The 17,698-nt window shown below is 43.1% G+C and overlaps 1 protein-coding gene across 6 annotated transcripts in view; it reads left to right on the plus strand.

Moving 5' to 3' along the window:
- LOC125457551 (NEDD4 family-interacting protein 1-like) overlaps positions 1-17,698 on the plus strand; it is a 144,692-nt gene that overhangs the window by 64,601 nt on the left and 62,393 nt on the right. The window contains exon 5 of one of the 6 annotated variants that reach the window (XR_007248674.2): positions 8,695-8,854. The exons of the other annotated variants lie outside the window; for them this stretch is intronic. The gene's annotated coding sequence lies outside the window, so the exon portion shown is untranslated. The remainder of the gene's footprint in view (positions 1-8,694; positions 8,855-17,698) is intronic. 6 annotated transcript variants of the gene reach the window in all.

Below are 17,698 nucleotides of genomic sequence, written 5' to 3' on the forward strand. Positions count from 1 at the left end.
AGCAGGCACATGTCCTAGACCAGTCATGAGGATATCACAAATATTTTTTCCATTCTTTTGAGGCGTAGCCACTGTTGATTTGTAGGAAATCTTCGGCTACTCATACAGGCTACATAGACCAAGAAAGAAACAAATAGGGGAAAATATAGAAATGTGTGCAAAGACCCTGAATGATATCTCCTCACTGACGAGAGCGGTGGAGCTTCTTGTGAAAAGGAAGAAGGTAGCTTACATAAGGCGGAGGAAGCTAGGGTCAAGTTCAGCTAGAGAGGACTACACGCAGGCAAGGAAGGAGCTCAAAAATGGTCTGAGGAGAGCCAGGAGGGGGCACGAGAAAGGCTTGGCAGAATGAATTAGGGAAAACACAAAGGCATTTTACACTTATGTGAGGAATAAGAGAATGGTCAAAGAAAGAGTAGGGCTGATCAGGGATAGTATAGGGAACTTGTGTGTGGAGCCTGAGGAGGTAGGGGAAGCCCTAAATGAGTTTTTTGCTTCTGTCTTTACGAAAGAAATGAACTTTGTAGTGATTGAAACCTTTGAAGAGCAGGTGTGCATGCTGGAATGGATAGAGATAGACGAAGCTGTTGTGCTGAAAATTTTGTCAAACATTAAGATTGACAAGTCGCCAGGCCCGGACCAGATTTGTCCTCGGCTGCTTTGGGAAGTGAGAAATGCAATTGCTTCGCCACTTGCGAGGATCTTTGCATCCTCGCTCTCCACTGGAGTCATACCTGAGGACTGGAGAGAGGCAAATGTAATTCCTCTCTTCAAGAAAGGAAATAGGGAAATCCCCAGCAATTACAGGCCAGTAAGTCTCACGTCTGTCGTCTGCAAGGTGTTAGAAAGGATTCTGAGGGATAGGATTTATGACCATCTGGAAGAGCATGGCTTGATCAAATGCAGTCAACACGGCTTTGTGAGGGGCAGGTCATGCCTCACAAACCTTATCGAGTTCTTTGAGGATGTGACTAGAAAAGTTGATGAGGGTTGAGCTGTTGATGTGGTGTATATGGACTTCAGTAAGGCATTTGATAAGGTTCCCCATGGTAGGCTCATTCAGAAGGTCAGGAGGAATGGGATACAGGGGAACTTAGCTGTCTGGATACCGAATTGGCTGGCCAACAGAAGGCAGCGAGTAGTAGTAGAAGGAAAATATTCTGCCTGGAAGTCAGTGGTGAGTGGTGTTCCACAGGGCTCTGTCCTTGTGCCTCTACTGTTTGTAATTTTTATTAATGACTTGGATGAGGGGATTGAAGGATGGGTCAGCAAGTTTGCAGACGACACAAAGGTTGGAGGTGTCGTTGACAGTGTAGAGGGCTGTTGTAGGCTGCAGCGGGACATTGACAGGATGCAGAGATGGGCTGAGAGGTGGCAGATGGAGTTCAACCTGAATAAATGCGAGGTGATGCATTTTGGAAGGTTGAATTTGAAAGCTGAGTACAGGATTAAGGGTAGGATTCTTGGCAGTGTGGAGGAACAGAGGGATCTTGGTGTGCAGATACATAGATCCCTTAAAATGTCCACCCAAGTGGACAGGGTTGTTAAGAAAGCATATGGTGTTTTGGCTTTCATTAACAGGGGGATTGAGTTTAAGAGTCGTGAGATCTTGTTGCAGCTCTATAAAACTTTGGTTAGACCGCACTTGGAATACTGCGTCCAGTTCTGGGCGCCCTATTATAGGAAAGATGTGGATGCTTTGGAGAGGATTCAGAGGAGGTTTACCAGGATGCTGCCTGGACTGGAGGGCTTATCTTATGAAGAGAGGTTGACTGAGCTCGGACTTTTTTCATTGGAGAAAAGGAGGAGGAGAGGGGACCTAATTGAGGTATACAAGATAATGAGAGGCATAGATAGAGTTGACAGCCAGAGACTATTTCCCAGGGCAGAAATGGCTAACACGAGGGTTCATAGTTTTAAGCTGGTTGGAGGAAAGTATAGAGGGGATGTCAGAGGCGGGTTCTTTACACAGAGAGTTGTGAGAGCATGGAATGCGTTGCCAGCAGCAGTTGTGGAAGCAAGGTCATTAGGGACATTTAAGAGACTGCTGGACATGCATATGGTCACAGAAATTTGAGGGTGCATACATGGGGATCAATGGTCGGCACAACATCGTGGGCTGAGGGGCCTGTTCTGTGCTGTACTGTTCTATGTTCTATGTTCTACTGTTGCCATTCGCCACAGCACTTGAAAGTGGTTCTTGAAAGGGGTAAAGATGTAGGTTTGAGTTGTACCCTCTATAGTGGTGGCCTCTTCTCAAACCATGGTTCTCCTGACAGAATGGAAAGATTACGATTGATATTGTTATCAGGTAGCTAGGCCATGTTCTTGCAAAATAATTCATCTGTTGTGGACTGGATGTGAGATGCTGGGTGAAGGTTGGTGGAGTGGTGAAATTAGAATGTCATGGGAGGACAAAGTGCAGTAGCAATCTGTGATGTAGTGATTGTAAGAAAGTGAAAAGAAGTAGGGAATAAAATTCCAAGCGCTGTGAAATTGTTTTGCTGGAAGTTTGAATAGAGCAGTGCTCTGATATGAGCAACTCTGAATAGTTTAATAAATGCCTTGCATTACAGCCATGTTCTGGGAACTTAGGTTCAGGCATTAACTACCACCTGTTGGTAGTGCAAATCTACTTGGAGGCCTTTCTGGCCCCTAAGGGGAGATAGAGGATGTCCTTCCAGTGTTCACCAGTAATGAAACGCTCAAGACAGCATCAGGGACTCTGGGTGCCCTATTCACACTTCTTTCAACCATTTGTTTGCTCGGCTCTGTGAAGCCAGGCAACACATCTGTTTAAGAGATAATTGCAGCTTGTTAGTGGATGTTGAGCTTGGTTGTCTCGCCAAGCTGGTTTGTTGTTCCGCAGACATTTCGTTACTGTGCTTGGTAATATCCTCAGTACAGCCTCTGATGAAGCATCAGTGTGTTTTCCTGCCTGGTTTAAACCCTGTTTAAAAACCATGCAGGAAAACACACTGACGCTTCATCAGAGACTGCACTGAAGATGTTACTTAAACGTCTGCGGAACAACAAACCAGCTCAGCAAGACAACCACCCTCAACAGTTCTGTGGTTCTATGGTCATGGCATCATTTAGAACCAGTGCTCCACCTTCTTATCCTTAAATTGATGTCAAATATCAATTTCAAATTATTCATATTCGGATGTGTCCTAAATCCCTCAAGGGGAAGATATCTCAGTTTCACTGGCTTCCTCCCTCTCACAAATTATTACTTTCTGGGATCAGGGGATAGGGGTTAGGGGGCACTGTAAAGGTTTTTTTACCCATGAACTTGCTCATCACAAATGCACCTAAATGCTTAAAATCCTCCATTTCCCATTAGAGTCAAAACACAATGGAGGAGACAGTCTCAGCTGTAATTATAAGCCCAAATGCAAAACAAACAGTGGTCCTGAAAGCAATCTTTGATTTCTTCCTTGGTATTAATTAACTTTGAGAGAAGTAAACCATCTTTTTGTCTCGAAAAGAACATAAACATATGTTAACAAGCTGCAGACTTCTTGTGCACTGTTTGCAGATGTGCTAAACTGGCCAAGTCAGAAGACTAGACTGGCTCCATTACCCCAGGCAAATCGTCTTCACAATTGCTTTAAGCTTCAAACAGTGGCTTTAGATTGAAATGTGCCCAGTTCATATTTGTCCTTAAACTACCTCAATTAGATCCTGATATAAGTCATTAAAATTAATATACTTGAATGGAAAAACTTACACTTTAGTGACATACTTTCCGCTGGAATTTTCACAGATTTTTCATAATTGGTTAATCATTTTGTTGTGCAATGTAGACATAGGACCCAACTTATAGAAATTGAAAATAGTTTAGAACGTTTTAAATTGAATAACCCTATAATTCTCCTAATCTAATTCAGGAATCCTGGCAGAACAGCAGGAGGAACAGCACAAACAATTAAAATTTATGAAGTTATAATGATAGTTCAGGAGCAAAATCACTAAAATTCCAGTCTTGGTAAAAAGACTGTATCACGAGATGGCAGGTACTTTGAGAAAACTGTGCGTTTGTCTTAGGGTTAGGGATCATCAACCATTCCCTTACAAACATATGTTCCTCTTGTGTTCCCATGTGTTTTCAGCAGCATAGTTATTCAATAATGTTAGCTGTGTGCCCTGTGATCCAAGAGAGAATTCCCTTCATTTTGTTTCAACTTATTGGTCTTAACTACCAACCCACTCCAAAATCTAAGCCCTGCGTGCACCAGGTGACTTTGGAAGCAACAGAATAACATTACAGTTGCTAGAAAATTTAGGGATGAAATCAATTGAAATTACTGCCTGTTAAGTTTCATTTTAGAAAAAAGAATCTGCTAATCGAGCAGATTCAAGAAAATCTCACAAAACATGTTTGTTTAATATGTGGGTTTCTTTCTTCCTCAAATGCCTGGCAGACATTAAGTTTATAATAAAATATACTGATCTCGTTTCTTTTCTATTACTTAATCTTGTTTTAACTCTTTATGTACTGAATTAGAAATAATGTGGTCAAGATTATATTGTGTATTAGCCAAAAACATATCACCTTGATATAGTACTCCTGCTTTTCAGGTTCGGTATTCACTCCTATCACGACATAGCTTTTATGAGGACCCAAACTGCACTCATTCATTAACCCACAGCACAGAACCATTTCCTTTTTGGGAATTATAACACTGTTATATAACCATGCTGTATTTCTACTGGACAATACCTAGATGTTTAACACAACAGGGATGCATTTTTGTCATGAATCAATGTGACCCTATTGAACGTGCAATCAATGCAGTTCTGTTGAAATATACTTGCACCTTTTCCATTACCAAGATGATGCTTAAATATTCCAGCCTTAAAAGTCCATGGTCTGCTCCACTACCATACTTGATTGGTATCACATCCACCAACATTCAGTCCCTCCACCACCGGCACTCAGTTGCAGCAGTGTGTACATTGCAAAACTCACCAAAGTTCCAGAGACAGCACCTTCTAAACCCATAGATAATGGGAGCTGCAGATGCTGGAGAATTCCAAGATAATAAAATGTGAAGCTGGATGAACACAGCAGGCCAAGCAGCATCTCAGGAGCACAAAAGCTGACGTTTCGGGCCTGGACCCTTCATCAGAGAGGGGGATGGGGAGAGGGAACTGGAATAAATAGGGAGAGAGGGGGAGGGGGACCGAAGATGGAGAGTAAAGAAGATAGGTGGAGAGAGTATAGGTGGGGAGGTAGGGAGGGGATAGGTCAGTCCAGGGAAGACGGACAGGTCAAGGAGGTGGGATGAGGTTAGTAGGTAGATGGGGGTGCGGCTTGGGGTGGGAGGAAGGGATGGGTGAGAGGAAGAACCGGTTAGGGAGGCAGAGACAGGTTGGACTGGTTTTGGGATGCAGTGGGTGGAGTGGAGGAGCTGGGCTGGTTGTGTGGTGCAGTGGGGGGAGGGGACGAACTGGGCTGGTTTAGGGATGCAGTAGGGGAAGGGGAGATTTTGAAACTGGTGAAGTCCACATTGATACCATTAGGCTGCAGGGTTCCCAGGCGGAATATGAGTTGCTGTTCCTGCAACCTTCGGGTGGCATCATTGTGGCAGTGCAGGAGGCCCATGATGGACATGCAGTGGACTGCATCATGGGCCTACTGCATCCCTAAACCAGCCCAGTTCGTCCCCTCCCCCCACTGCACCACACAACCAGCCCAGCTCTTCCCCCCCCACCCACTGCATCCCAAAACCAGTCCAACCTGTCTCTGCCTCCCTAACCGGTTCTTCCTCTCACCCATCCCTTCCTCCCACCCCAAGCCGCACCCCCATCTACCTACTAACCTCATCCCACCTCCTTGACCTGTCCGTCTTCCCTGGACTGACCTATCCCCTCCCTACCTCCCCACCTATACTCTCTCCACCTATCTTCTTTACTCTCCATCTTCGGTCCGCCTCCCCCTCTCTCCCTATTTATTTCAGTTCCCTCTCCCCATCCCCGAAATGTCAGCTTTTGTGCTCCTGAGATGCTGCTTGGCCTGCTGTGTCCATCCAGCCTCACATTTCATTACCTTCTAAACCCATGATCACTTCAATGTAGAAGCACAAGGGCAGCAGGTACATGGGAACACCTGCAAGTTCCCCTCCAAGCAACTCACCATCCTGACTTGGAAATATATTGCCATTCCCTCACGTTTGCTGGGTCAAAATTCTGGAATTCCCTCCCTGAGGGCATGGTGGGTCAACCCACAGCAGGTAGACTGCAACGGTTCAAGCAGGCAGCTCACACACCACCGTCTCAAGGGCAGCTAGTGACGGGCAATAATTCCTAGCCAGAAGGGATGCCTACATTCCACAAATGAATTAAAAACAAATACAGCTCAGTAGGACTTTTGTCCAGTGCTTCCAGATAGTCTAATCTCTGGAAGGATCTTTAGAGTCAGAGTACTTCACAAAGTAGATGGATGCCTACAACAATAAATGTGCACTTGTGGTGAGGATCTCTGCCAGGAAACTCACAGCTGATGGTTTTTATTTTGAATCAGCAAATAATACAGGATAGAAGAAATCATTTGGCCCCTTGTGCTTGTGCTGGGTCTTTGATGTAGTTATCCAATTAATCCCACTCCACTGTTCTTTTCCTGTCATCCTATGATTTTTTTCTATTCATATTCAGTTGCTTATTCAATAATTTTTTGAATGTTACTGTGAAGTTAACAATAAACACCTTTTTTTAGGATTGTATTCCATGTAATGGCAAACCTGCTGTGTTAGAGAAAATGTTTCCTCACGTCTAATGAACTGCTAGACTTTATACCCAGAGGATGAAAATGTGAGGGTCTACAAATCAAGCCTCAATTATACAAAGACCGACTTAGATCACACTTGGAGTCCCATATGCTGTTCAATATCCATCACTTCAGGAAGGAGACAGTACAGCACAGATCTATGAAAATGAGTGGAGATTACAAAAAGAGAATTGGATAGCATTCAGGTCAAAAGGTTAAGCAATGATTTGATGTAGCTTTAAACATACCAAGAAGAACAGACAATGTTGTGAAACAGAAATTATTTCCAGGTTTTGGAGACTTGAGTAGTAGCTACAGACTGAAAGACCCAGATCTTCCAGGAGTGAAATTAGGAAATAGTGCTATACATAAAGAGCAGTAGATGCTTGGAACCTTCCACTGCAAAAGGTGAAAAATGCTACATCAATCATCAATTCAAAATCTGAGATTGTTAGATGTGATTAACTGAAGGCATTAGAGATATGCGTTGCCCATCTCTATAAGGCAACACTACATACATAGACAAAGATATAGCAAAGACACTTACAGCTCTATAAAATTTTATTAATTTATTAGGCACTTAGGTATATGATACACACCTTTAACTACTAGAGACATCTCAACTGCCGTCCTTTACTACCCTAGGTTCGAAAACCAACCCCAAACGTTATTACCCGGGAGAATTGGCAGCTAGCCAGGCTGGAACTCTACTTGACATAGAACATAGAACATAGGCATCGTCACCGTGCCTCCTGACAGAGAATACCATTTCATAGTTGTTAGTCTCAGAGTTACTGCTAAAATCAGGGCTTTCACGGGCTACAGTTCAGACCTGCCAAGTTGGCTTTCTGATTTCCTTATTTGAAATTGCTTGTGAAACCTGCCCAATTCCAAATGGCTAGTAATTGACAAATTCCTTTGGTTTCTGCAAATTCTTCTTCCTTTTTATGGTTTCAATTGTAACTTAGCTCCTTGATTGGTCTTCAGTGTAGCTGGAGTGTCATTCTTCCAATGTGCAGCCGGAACTTGGGCTTGGTAACCCATTTACCTTTGTTTGGCTTGCAGCTGACTTCTTCCAGTCCATTCTAAAGTCTCATGTCAATTCTCATATCTTCAGCCTTGTCCAACATGGGGGCAATGGCAGGAATGTAAATGAAGCCACAGATAAATCAAGATTTCATTGCATTGCTGAACAGGCTCGAGGAGCTGTTGTGCCTTATGCCTGAGATATATGCAGCAATTTCTATGCCTAAACAGGAGCTTTATTTACAATGCTTTCAAAATGTCTGCTAATTCATACTTAGAGCTCACTGAGACAACAAAGTGTGGAGCTGGATGAACACGGCAGGCCAAGCAGCATCTTAGGAGCACAAACCTGCTGTGTTCATCCAGCTCCACACTTTGTTGTCTCGGATTCTCCAGTATCTACAGTTCCCGTTATCTCTCTCTTGGAGCTCGCTGTTAGCTTTTAAATTGTCTTTCTCAATAGGCACGCCAGACTTGATGAACAGAACAGAAAGTAGTCAACAGACATAGACAATCAAACACCAGACAATTGAACACAACTGGTGAAATTTTATTAGGGCTATGACAAAATTTGTGGCAAAATCATGCAAGAAGCTGATGAGGCATATCCATTTTCTCTATTTACGGAAATCATCTTTACGATGTGATGAAGATGGCACTGAGATTTATGAACTAGAGGTCCTGATTCGCAGATAAGGGAGCTGATTGACATCACAGTCACTCATTGGGAAAGTAAAATGTCCTCTCGTAATCTCTGAACTTGAAATTTTCTGAACTGCTCCCTCCTAAATACCGTGTGCTACACGCTGTTGTTATCGAACCATTAAGCATCGAAATGGAGAAACCCACTTGATCTGCTTTAGCCCTGATAGAGATGATGTGCATTTGTATTGCAGTTTGGCTGTTTAATGTGGACGCACCCTCCAGCTTGAAACTATGGTGTCCTTGATTGTGCTCACTTGCTGAAGTATATTCTTGCTTTACCTCGCCATTCTGCAATTTCTTCTGCTTTCGTTCTGACAATTTTCATTGGAATGCAGCGACAACTTAAGTACGGTGAGTAGCTTCAAACATTACAACCTATCATGAGATTGGCTTGCATCTTTCCAATCGAAGGATTTGGGGTGGACCAATGTCTGCAAAGCAGGGTTCTGAGTTCTGAAGAAATGTCACGCCAAACTCAAAACATTAACTTTATTTTTCTCACTCCTTAGATGCTGTAAGATCTGCTGAGTTTCTCCAGCATTTTCTGTCTTTGTTGCAGCCCTTGATCTTTGTGCAGCAGCTCTGGGCCACAACGCCTCCCAAGTCAGAGCTCTCCCTTCTCTGTGAAGCTTCAATGCTCTGAAATTTCAAGATACTCATCATTGCATGTCTAATCACTCTTACCTGTTCATCCAAACTACTTTCATTGTACACACATTGTTTCTGATTGGCTGGCCAGACAGCCTGTCAGCAGCAATTTTTAAAAATGTCTTTCCAAGTGACTGTATGCATGACCTGGACAAGGAGCCTTCCTAGACCATGTGAACAATGTGGATAGTATTGGGCTGCTTGTTGAAGAAGTCTCGCATGCAAGAAACTTTGGAGACGGGAGTTAGCCTCTCCCATCCACAATCTTTCTGAGGCAGATGTTCTTGTTTGGGACAGTCAGACTTGTGTCACCCCACAGGTACTATGGCAAAGGCCATGAGCTGGACATGCTAGGTTCTGGCATAATGATTGTTTTGCTGTCTGATTATAGAGGGAGCATTACAGGAGAACACACAGGACATTGGGTCCACTTCTACTTTGAGGGATTTTTCACAAAGGTAAAGGTCTTTTTTCATTCCTTCTGCTTCCAGGCTTTTCCCCCCACCTCATGTAAGAAGCAACAATTAAGCAAAACTCAACATGGAAATAATCATTGAATCCATACAGTGTGAAAAGAGGCTGTTCAGCCCATCAATTCTGTACCAACCCTCTGAACCCACCCAAACCTAGACAACTGTCTGTTCCCTCTAAGTCTGCATCTCCCAAGGCTAATCCACCAAGCCTGCACATCCCTGAACACTATGGACAATTTAGCATGACCAATCCACCTAACCTGACATCTTTGGACTGTGGGAGGGAACTGGAGCAGGTATGGAGAGAATGTGCAAACTCCACACAGACAATCACACAAGGCTGATTTGAACATGGGTTCCTGGTGCTGTGAGGCAGCAGTGCTAACCACTGAGCCCCCATTGTGGAGGATTTGTCTGAAAATTATGTTTTGTAAGGAGGCAATTGTATTTGATTACATTTTTGTGAATGCAATGAAAACCTTGTCAGGTTCTATATCAGTGGGTGATCACATGGTCAGATTATCACTGCTGTATCCACTATCTATCATCATGCTTCTTTTATTCTTTCATGGGATGTGGGCATTGCTGGCTGTAGTAAGATCAGGTCCACATTCAGTTAGTGAGTGAACATTAACAGGTTTTATTCAGCATAATTATATATAAGCGATGTTAAGAGAGGACATTTTCTGGAACTCTACAGACTCAGGCTCCAATTCTAAATAATCTGACATCACTAGGTCATTGCTCCTTACACATGTGTGCATCAGCTATTCTGGAAGTAAAAGCATAGTTAACTCTTTAATCTGCATTGGCTCGGGCAGCTCATATTACCCAAACTTTATTGCCCTTGAGGAAGTGATAATAAGCCTCCTTCACCCACACAGTCTCTCTGGTGTATGCCCACGGTACAGATGAAGAATCCTAGGACTTTGACCCCAGATCAGTGAAGGAACCAGAATAAAATGCCAAGCCAGGGTGTTGTGTTGCCTAAAATGTGTCCACAGATGGTAGATTGGCTTGCACCAAGTAAGTCATCAAAATAGATGAGTAGCCAGGTTGAGCAGGAACGCTCCATTTGCCTCCACAGTACTCCTGACAGCTGCTGACCATATTCAGTCTTCACAATGCCACCTTGGTATTCATCAGAAGATCAGAACATGGTTTGATGTGTTCCTGCAGAAGGATGAGCTTCCTAATAGATGCATACTCAGATTTTTTCGATGAGACCAGAAGTCTAGTTTCTGAATGGGCTGAAGCTTAATTGTTCAAATAGTTAATGTGGCCTATTGCTGCTTTTGTGCCCAAGATTGGACACTGATATTTTTCTACCTGTCTGCTTTTCCTAATTACACACATGAAATGGTTACTGCCAAAACAACTCGTCGCTTCAGGCTAGAAAACTCTGTTGCCAGTATTAATGAATATATATTTAATGCATGTATTCCACATTTCTCTGTCCTATACTTTAATTGATGTGTCAATCCCATTGATGTCAATAATGGACAGAGCAATGTCAAATAATTATGTAAAATATTTATCTACAAATATTCCAAACTGTATTTCGTAAACTTACAAACATAAAGGCAACCTTACTTCCGGTGGGTTCACTTTAAAAAAGACGAAAGTCAAATTGTCCATTTCTTTACTCATTGGATGTGTTACCATATGTTGAACACTGGATATTGGAGTAATTATGATTCTATGTACAAAAGCAAAGTTGCTGGAAAAGCCCAGCAGGTCTGGCAGCATCTGCGGATGAGAAAACAGAGTTAACGTTTCAGGTCCGAAAACCCTTCCTCAGAACTGATGGTGGCTGGGAAAATGTCAGTTTATATGCAGAAAATAGGGAGGTGGGTGGGGTGGGGAGTAAATGATAGGATAGAGCTCAAAGAGAGAGGAAGGCAGTTTGACAGACAAAGGAGTTGCTAACAATCAGGCTGGGAGGGTGAATAGTTGTTAATGGGGACTGTTAGCGACTAACAACAGGGGGTGTGTAGTGGCAGGCTATGTGGTAACAAGGCCTGGTGTGTGGGTGGGAGGCTGGGACATGGGAGAGTTTAGGCCCTAAAATAATTGAACTCAATATTGAGTCTGGAGGGCTGTAGGGCTCCCAAGTGGAAAATGATGTGTTGTTCCTTCAGCTTGCATTGGGCTTCACTGGAACACTGTAGCAAGCCAGAGACAGAGATGTTGGCCAGGGAGCAGGGTGGTGCATTGAAGTGGCAGGCAACAGGTAGTTCAGGGTCATTTTTGTGAGCAGAACGTAGATGTTCTGCAAAGCAGTCACCAAGTCTATGCTTCGTTTCCCCAATGTAGAAGAGACCACATTGTGAGCAGCAAATACAGTAGACTACATTCTGGGAAGTGCAGGTGGAGTGTTGCTTCACCTGGAAGGTATGTTTGGGACCTTGGACACTGGGGAGGGAGGAGGTAAATGGGCAGGTGTTGCACCTTTGCTGGTTACAGGGGAAGGTGCCGTGGGGCTGTGGGGAGGTGTTGGGGGTGAAGGAAGTATGGACCAGGGTGTCCCGGAGGGAACGGTCCCTGCAGAAGGTGGACAAGGGAGGAGAGGGGAATATGTGACTGGTGGTGGCATCTTGCTGGAGGTGGCAGAAATGGCATCTGATGATCTTCTGGATGTGGATGCTGGTGGGATGGTAGGTGAGGATCAGGGGAACCCTATCCCTGTTGCGAGAGGGAAGAGAAGGAGTGAGGGCCGAAGTGCGGGAGATGGCTCGGACCTGATGGAGGGCCCTGTCGACAACGGAGCTGGGGAATCCTCGGGTGAGGAAGAATGTGAACATTTCAGAGGCTCCTTTGTTGAAGTTGGCCTCATCTGAACATATGCGATGGAGACGAGGAACTGAGAGAATGGGATGGAGTCTTTATAGGAAGTGAGGTGTGAGGATGTATAGTCCAGGTAGCTGTGGGAGTCAATGGGTTGTAATGGATATTAGTGGCCAGTCTATCCCCAGAAATGGAAACAGAAATGTCGAGGAAGTGAAGGGAGGAGTCAGAGATAGACCAGGTGAAAATAAGGGCATGGTGGAAATTAGAGGAGAAATTGATGAAGTTTTCCAATTTTTGACAAGTCAGGGAAGCAGCACCGATGATATCATCGATGTATCAGAATGGGGTCCAGAATAAGACTGGAATTTTCCATGTACCCCACAAAGAGAGGCATAACTCAGGCCCATGCAGATACCCATGGCAACCCCTCTTACCTGAAGAAAATGAGAGGAGTTGAAAGAGAAGTTGTTGAGGGTGAGGACAAGCTCAGCCAAGCGGAGGAGGGTGGTGATGGGTTGGGATGGTTCAAGTCTGTGCTTCAGGAAGAAGCCGTGAGCCTTAAGACCCTCCAGGTGGGTAATAGACGTGTAAAGGGATTGCACATCCATAGTAAAGAGGAGGTGGCTGGAGCTGGTAAACTGGAAGCTTTGAAACCGGCATAAGGCGTCAGATGACTCATGAATGTATGTGGATAGGGAATTGGACGGGGGTGGGGGAGAAGACTGAGTCAGCGTAGGAAGAGATGAGTTCTATAGGGCATGAGCAGGCTGAAACGATGTGTCCACCTGGACCGTCCTGTTTGTGGATTTTTGGCAGGAAGTAGAAATGAGCTGTGTGGGGTTGGGGGACTATTAGCTTGGAAGCAGATGGGGGGAGATAACCAAATGAAATGAGATCCGTAACCGTACTGGATACAATAGCCTGATGTGCCATGGTGGGGCCATGGTCCAGGGGAAGGTGGGAGGAGGTATCTGAGAGCTGGTGCTCAGCCTTTGGAGGGAGAAGTCAGTACGCCGGACAACAACAGCACCAGTCTTATCGTCAGGCTTAATGACAGTCAGAGTTAGATCTGACTGCATGGAATGCAGTCCATTCGGAGGGAGATAGGCTGGATTTGTTGAGGGGGTCAGTGAAGTTGAGGCGACTGATGCCACATCAACAGTTTTCAATGAAGAGATCGAGTAAGGGAAAAGGCTGGAGGGAGGGGATCAGGTGGAGGGAGAGTGTTGGAGTTCGGAAAAGAGTTTGGTGGGACAGGGAGAGGACTCTTTTCTAAAGAAATGAGGATGGAGGCGAAGATGGCAGAAGAACAGTTCGCTGTCATGTCATGCCCGAAAGTCATTAAGGTGGGGACACAGAGGGATAAAGCTGAGGCCTTTGCTGAGTACAGAGCGTTCAGCATCAGAGAGCGGAAGGTTAGGAGGGATGGTGAATACCCAACAGGAGGTGGGGGTGTTGGGGGAGGGGATAGAGTCAGAGGGAAGGGGAGGAGAGGTAGGTTCCAGAGGGCCATAGATATTTTTGAGTTGGTGTATCTTGTGGGCCTTAATACCTGAAAGGAAAAGAAAAGGTTTCTTGTTAGCACAACGAACGAGCCGGAGGATGAAGTGGAGCTGTGGAGTGGTGCAGCCCTGAGCCAGCACGTTGCGATGCTGTTGGAGAGAGAGGTTGAGAGTGAGCATGTGGCGCCACATACGATTTTATGTAGTTCATTGTAGCTGGTGTTATTTCTCCTGCCCATTAGACTTCTTTCCTGAAATAAGGAATGAAAATTAGTATTGTAAGTCCATTCTAGAAACACCATAGTGTTGCAATTTCCCAAATAACTAATAGGAACAGCAAGATGTATTTATCGCATTTGCATTCTATTAGCTCAATGAATTAGTATGGTACGTAACTATGCAGAATTTAAAGACAATACATAGCCTCAGGAAAGATCAACAGAAATGCAGCTGGCCTGTTTAAACATGTGAGACTGAAACTCAGTGAGACTCAAGCCTTTTCGAGTTAAGCTCCAGCTACACCATTCAAGGTAATGAATAGTTGAACTTTAGTTTTACATTTACTATGATCCTTCATGTTTAATGACATAGTTTCAATATTGATTGTGAGCAATAGATTGGAAAGGTAAGTAAGAATGTAAAAGTTTAAACTCTTAATTAAGCCTTCAAGAGTTGACAGCATCACAGGAAAGCATTTTACTGAATGCCTTATTGTATTTTTACATGAAACAAATAATAGTCTTCAAACTATAAAATCATGAATTGTAAATGCAATATCACATTACAAATATAAGTATCAACTGTAGAATTAACATGCACAGTTCAATGGAACCGTTACAACCAAATATGTGGAGTTGGTTTCTGTTGTATAAGGTAATGGTTCTGAAGTGGTTAATCTGAAACTGCTTCAAAGTCCATCCAGTCTTATGAAGCCATACAATTTTGGGTGGGGAAATTGCAAGAATAGCTCTGGATCTTGAAGAGAATAGATGTACCACTTCAGTTTCCTAACAGCCGTCGTAACAATGTCTAATCAGCTCATGTAACTACTGTCATTAAACAAACTAAATCTGACTAATATAAGACACTTTTCTTGTCAAGAGACTCAGTAATGGTTGATCCTCTATCACTAGCCCTTAGAGCCAGCCATGGAAAGAGAATGCCTTCCTGCATGATTCTACCTACAAATGCTGCAGTTTCTTTTAATAATTCAAAAGTTCAGTTTGTCTCAGGGCTTTATGAGTGGCACTGAAATACTGTTCTACCCCATCGATATCTTCAGGGTTAACTATGCCCCAGTTTTTGTCAATCAATCCTACTCTTGTTGTTACTTATGTTCCAGAATCTAATTCTCTTGATTATGTAGCTGTGTATTCAGGAAACTAGTGTGGAGTCATATTTCTTCTCACTTTCTAACCAGCTAACCTCTGAAAGCAGGTGTTGTAGCACATAAATATTTTTGCTCTTTCCCTTGTCACCTGCAGTCTTTGGCGCTAAGACTGTCTTTGTGCTTGCAAGAAGATTGACAGGTTGATGGATAGTTATAGGGTGCAGTTATGCCAAAGGGAAGTAAGAAAAACCGAGTCAATGATACAACAGATCCTGTCGTTACAGTAATAAGTGTTCCTCTTAGCTAGTGCACGTTCCTCCACCCATTAACATCTGTTACTGATGTGACTTGTAGTTTCCTTAACTGAAGATCAAAACCAAGTATTGTGATTTACCATGTGTTCAGGATAAACTAGCCCTGAGTAACGAGAGCTAACTGATGATTCCCATATCGCTGCATAGATTAGTAAATGTGGTCAGGTTTTCATGTGGAGAACAATTAATTTTATATTCTGTTGTAAATACTTGATTCATTTTATTTGAGAATGCTATCTTACATTTTTCTCTTTTGACTGATTTGAAGGATAGCTCCTCATTGCACATCCTGCAAAAATATGAGCTGCAGGATTTCTTGACAGATTTATGAAGGAAATTATTGTACCTATTCATTATGGACAATTTGTGAACAAAGTGGAATGAGTGTGAGGCAGCATGGATCAGGAAGATTACTCAATTGCTGGGTTTTCTGGTTCCAACAACATGACAATTTAAACTACGAAAATGTTATCTAACAGAGCAAGTTACTATTATCCAATAAAGGCTCTTGTGTAGATATTAACTAAACAACAACCGGACTTCCTGAAGCAGAAGAATTGATGCAGCGTGATGGATAGTCAACAGATTTAAATATACTATGCTTTCCTCTGTTTTTCACATGGTTCTGGTTTACAGTATACGCCATCTGCTACATGCACTTAGGAAGCATAAGGTATTAAAAGAAGTCATGCAAAATTCTGCAGAGGCTTTTAGACAAGTGATTTATTAGGAATATAAGAAGGTTATTTATAGCATATCCCAGCAGTTGTTAAATACACACACGCACACAGACATCTTCTCTTTGGCTAGTGCTACTAGTGCGATAAATCAAGCAAAATACACATTTTAAGCTGAAGCTAGTACTCAGTCGATTTGGTTTGTTTTGTGTGATGCCAAAAAATGGCAGACACATTGCATACAACAAAGCTGTTAGGCCCAACAATATCTTGATTGTAATGCTGAAGACTTGTATTCCAGTGTTGTTAGACAGATACCCAGCAAAGCTGTTCCAGTATGACATCAATATTGACTCTATATCAACAAAGTGAAAAAATTGCAGAGTATGTCTAATCTTGTCTAGCCAATGACTATCTCATCAGTCTATATATGACCATAAACAAAGTGATAGAGACTATTGTTTGCTATTAACACTTTAAAAACCTGCTCATTGATTTGAATTTGTATTCTGTAGGGACTGATTTGCTCCAGACTTCATTAGGGTTTTAGTCCAAACATGGGACAAGCATTGACTTCTAGATATAAAGCCATGTTAACTGGTCTGGACACCAAGGCAGCATTCACTGATTATTCAATTAATGAGTCCTGGTAAAATCAAAGTGAATGGGAATCAGGAGGAATAGTGCCCACTGGTGTATGTCATACCTGGGATAAAAGAAGGTAATTGCAATTGTCATTTCATCCCCAGGACATTGCTGCAGGAATTTTTCAGGACAGTGTCCTAAGCCTAGCTATAGCTAAATTGCTTCACTAATGACCTCTCCTCCACCATAAAGCCTGAGATTTGGTTGTTCAATCATGAATGCATTATGTATGGTTCCACTTGTACATCCTCCAATAATGAAGCAGTCTAGAATGATATTTGGCAAGACCTGTGGCCAACATTCTGGCTTGGGTTGAGAGGTGGCATTTGTTCGTCATATGTTCCAGGCAATGACAATCTCTATCAAAAGGAAGTCTAATCAGTCCCTTTCACGTTCAACTGCATTGCTGACATTGAATCCCCAGAAAATCCTGTTAGTCAACATTGGCCAAAAGCTTAATTTGACTAGCCACACAAAACTGTGACTGCGAGGCTAAGGCAGAAGTTTAGGTATTCTATGGAAATTAAGCTACCATCTGACCAAATGAAGCCTCTTCACTGTATACAGGACCCAAGTCAATGTGTTGGAATGTGTCTGCATGAGTGCAATTCCAACAATCAAGAAGCTCGAAAGATAAATCTGCCCACATTATTCTTATCATGCTGACAATCAACTTAACCACTCACTCTCCCTACAATATGTAGAACTTGGCAGCAATATGTATTCCTAACAAGATGTACTGCAGCAATGTACCAAGGATCTATAACAATATCTTCTAAACTCAAAACCTCTATTAGCAAGAAGGATAAGAACAGT

The sequence above is a fragment of the Stegostoma tigrinum genome, chromosome 1 (genome assembly GCF_030684315.1).
Source record: "Stegostoma tigrinum isolate sSteTig4 chromosome 1, sSteTig4.hap1, whole genome shotgun sequence".
Taxonomy (NCBI): Eukaryota; Metazoa; Chordata; class Chondrichthyes; order Orectolobiformes; family Stegostomatidae; genus Stegostoma; species Stegostoma tigrinum.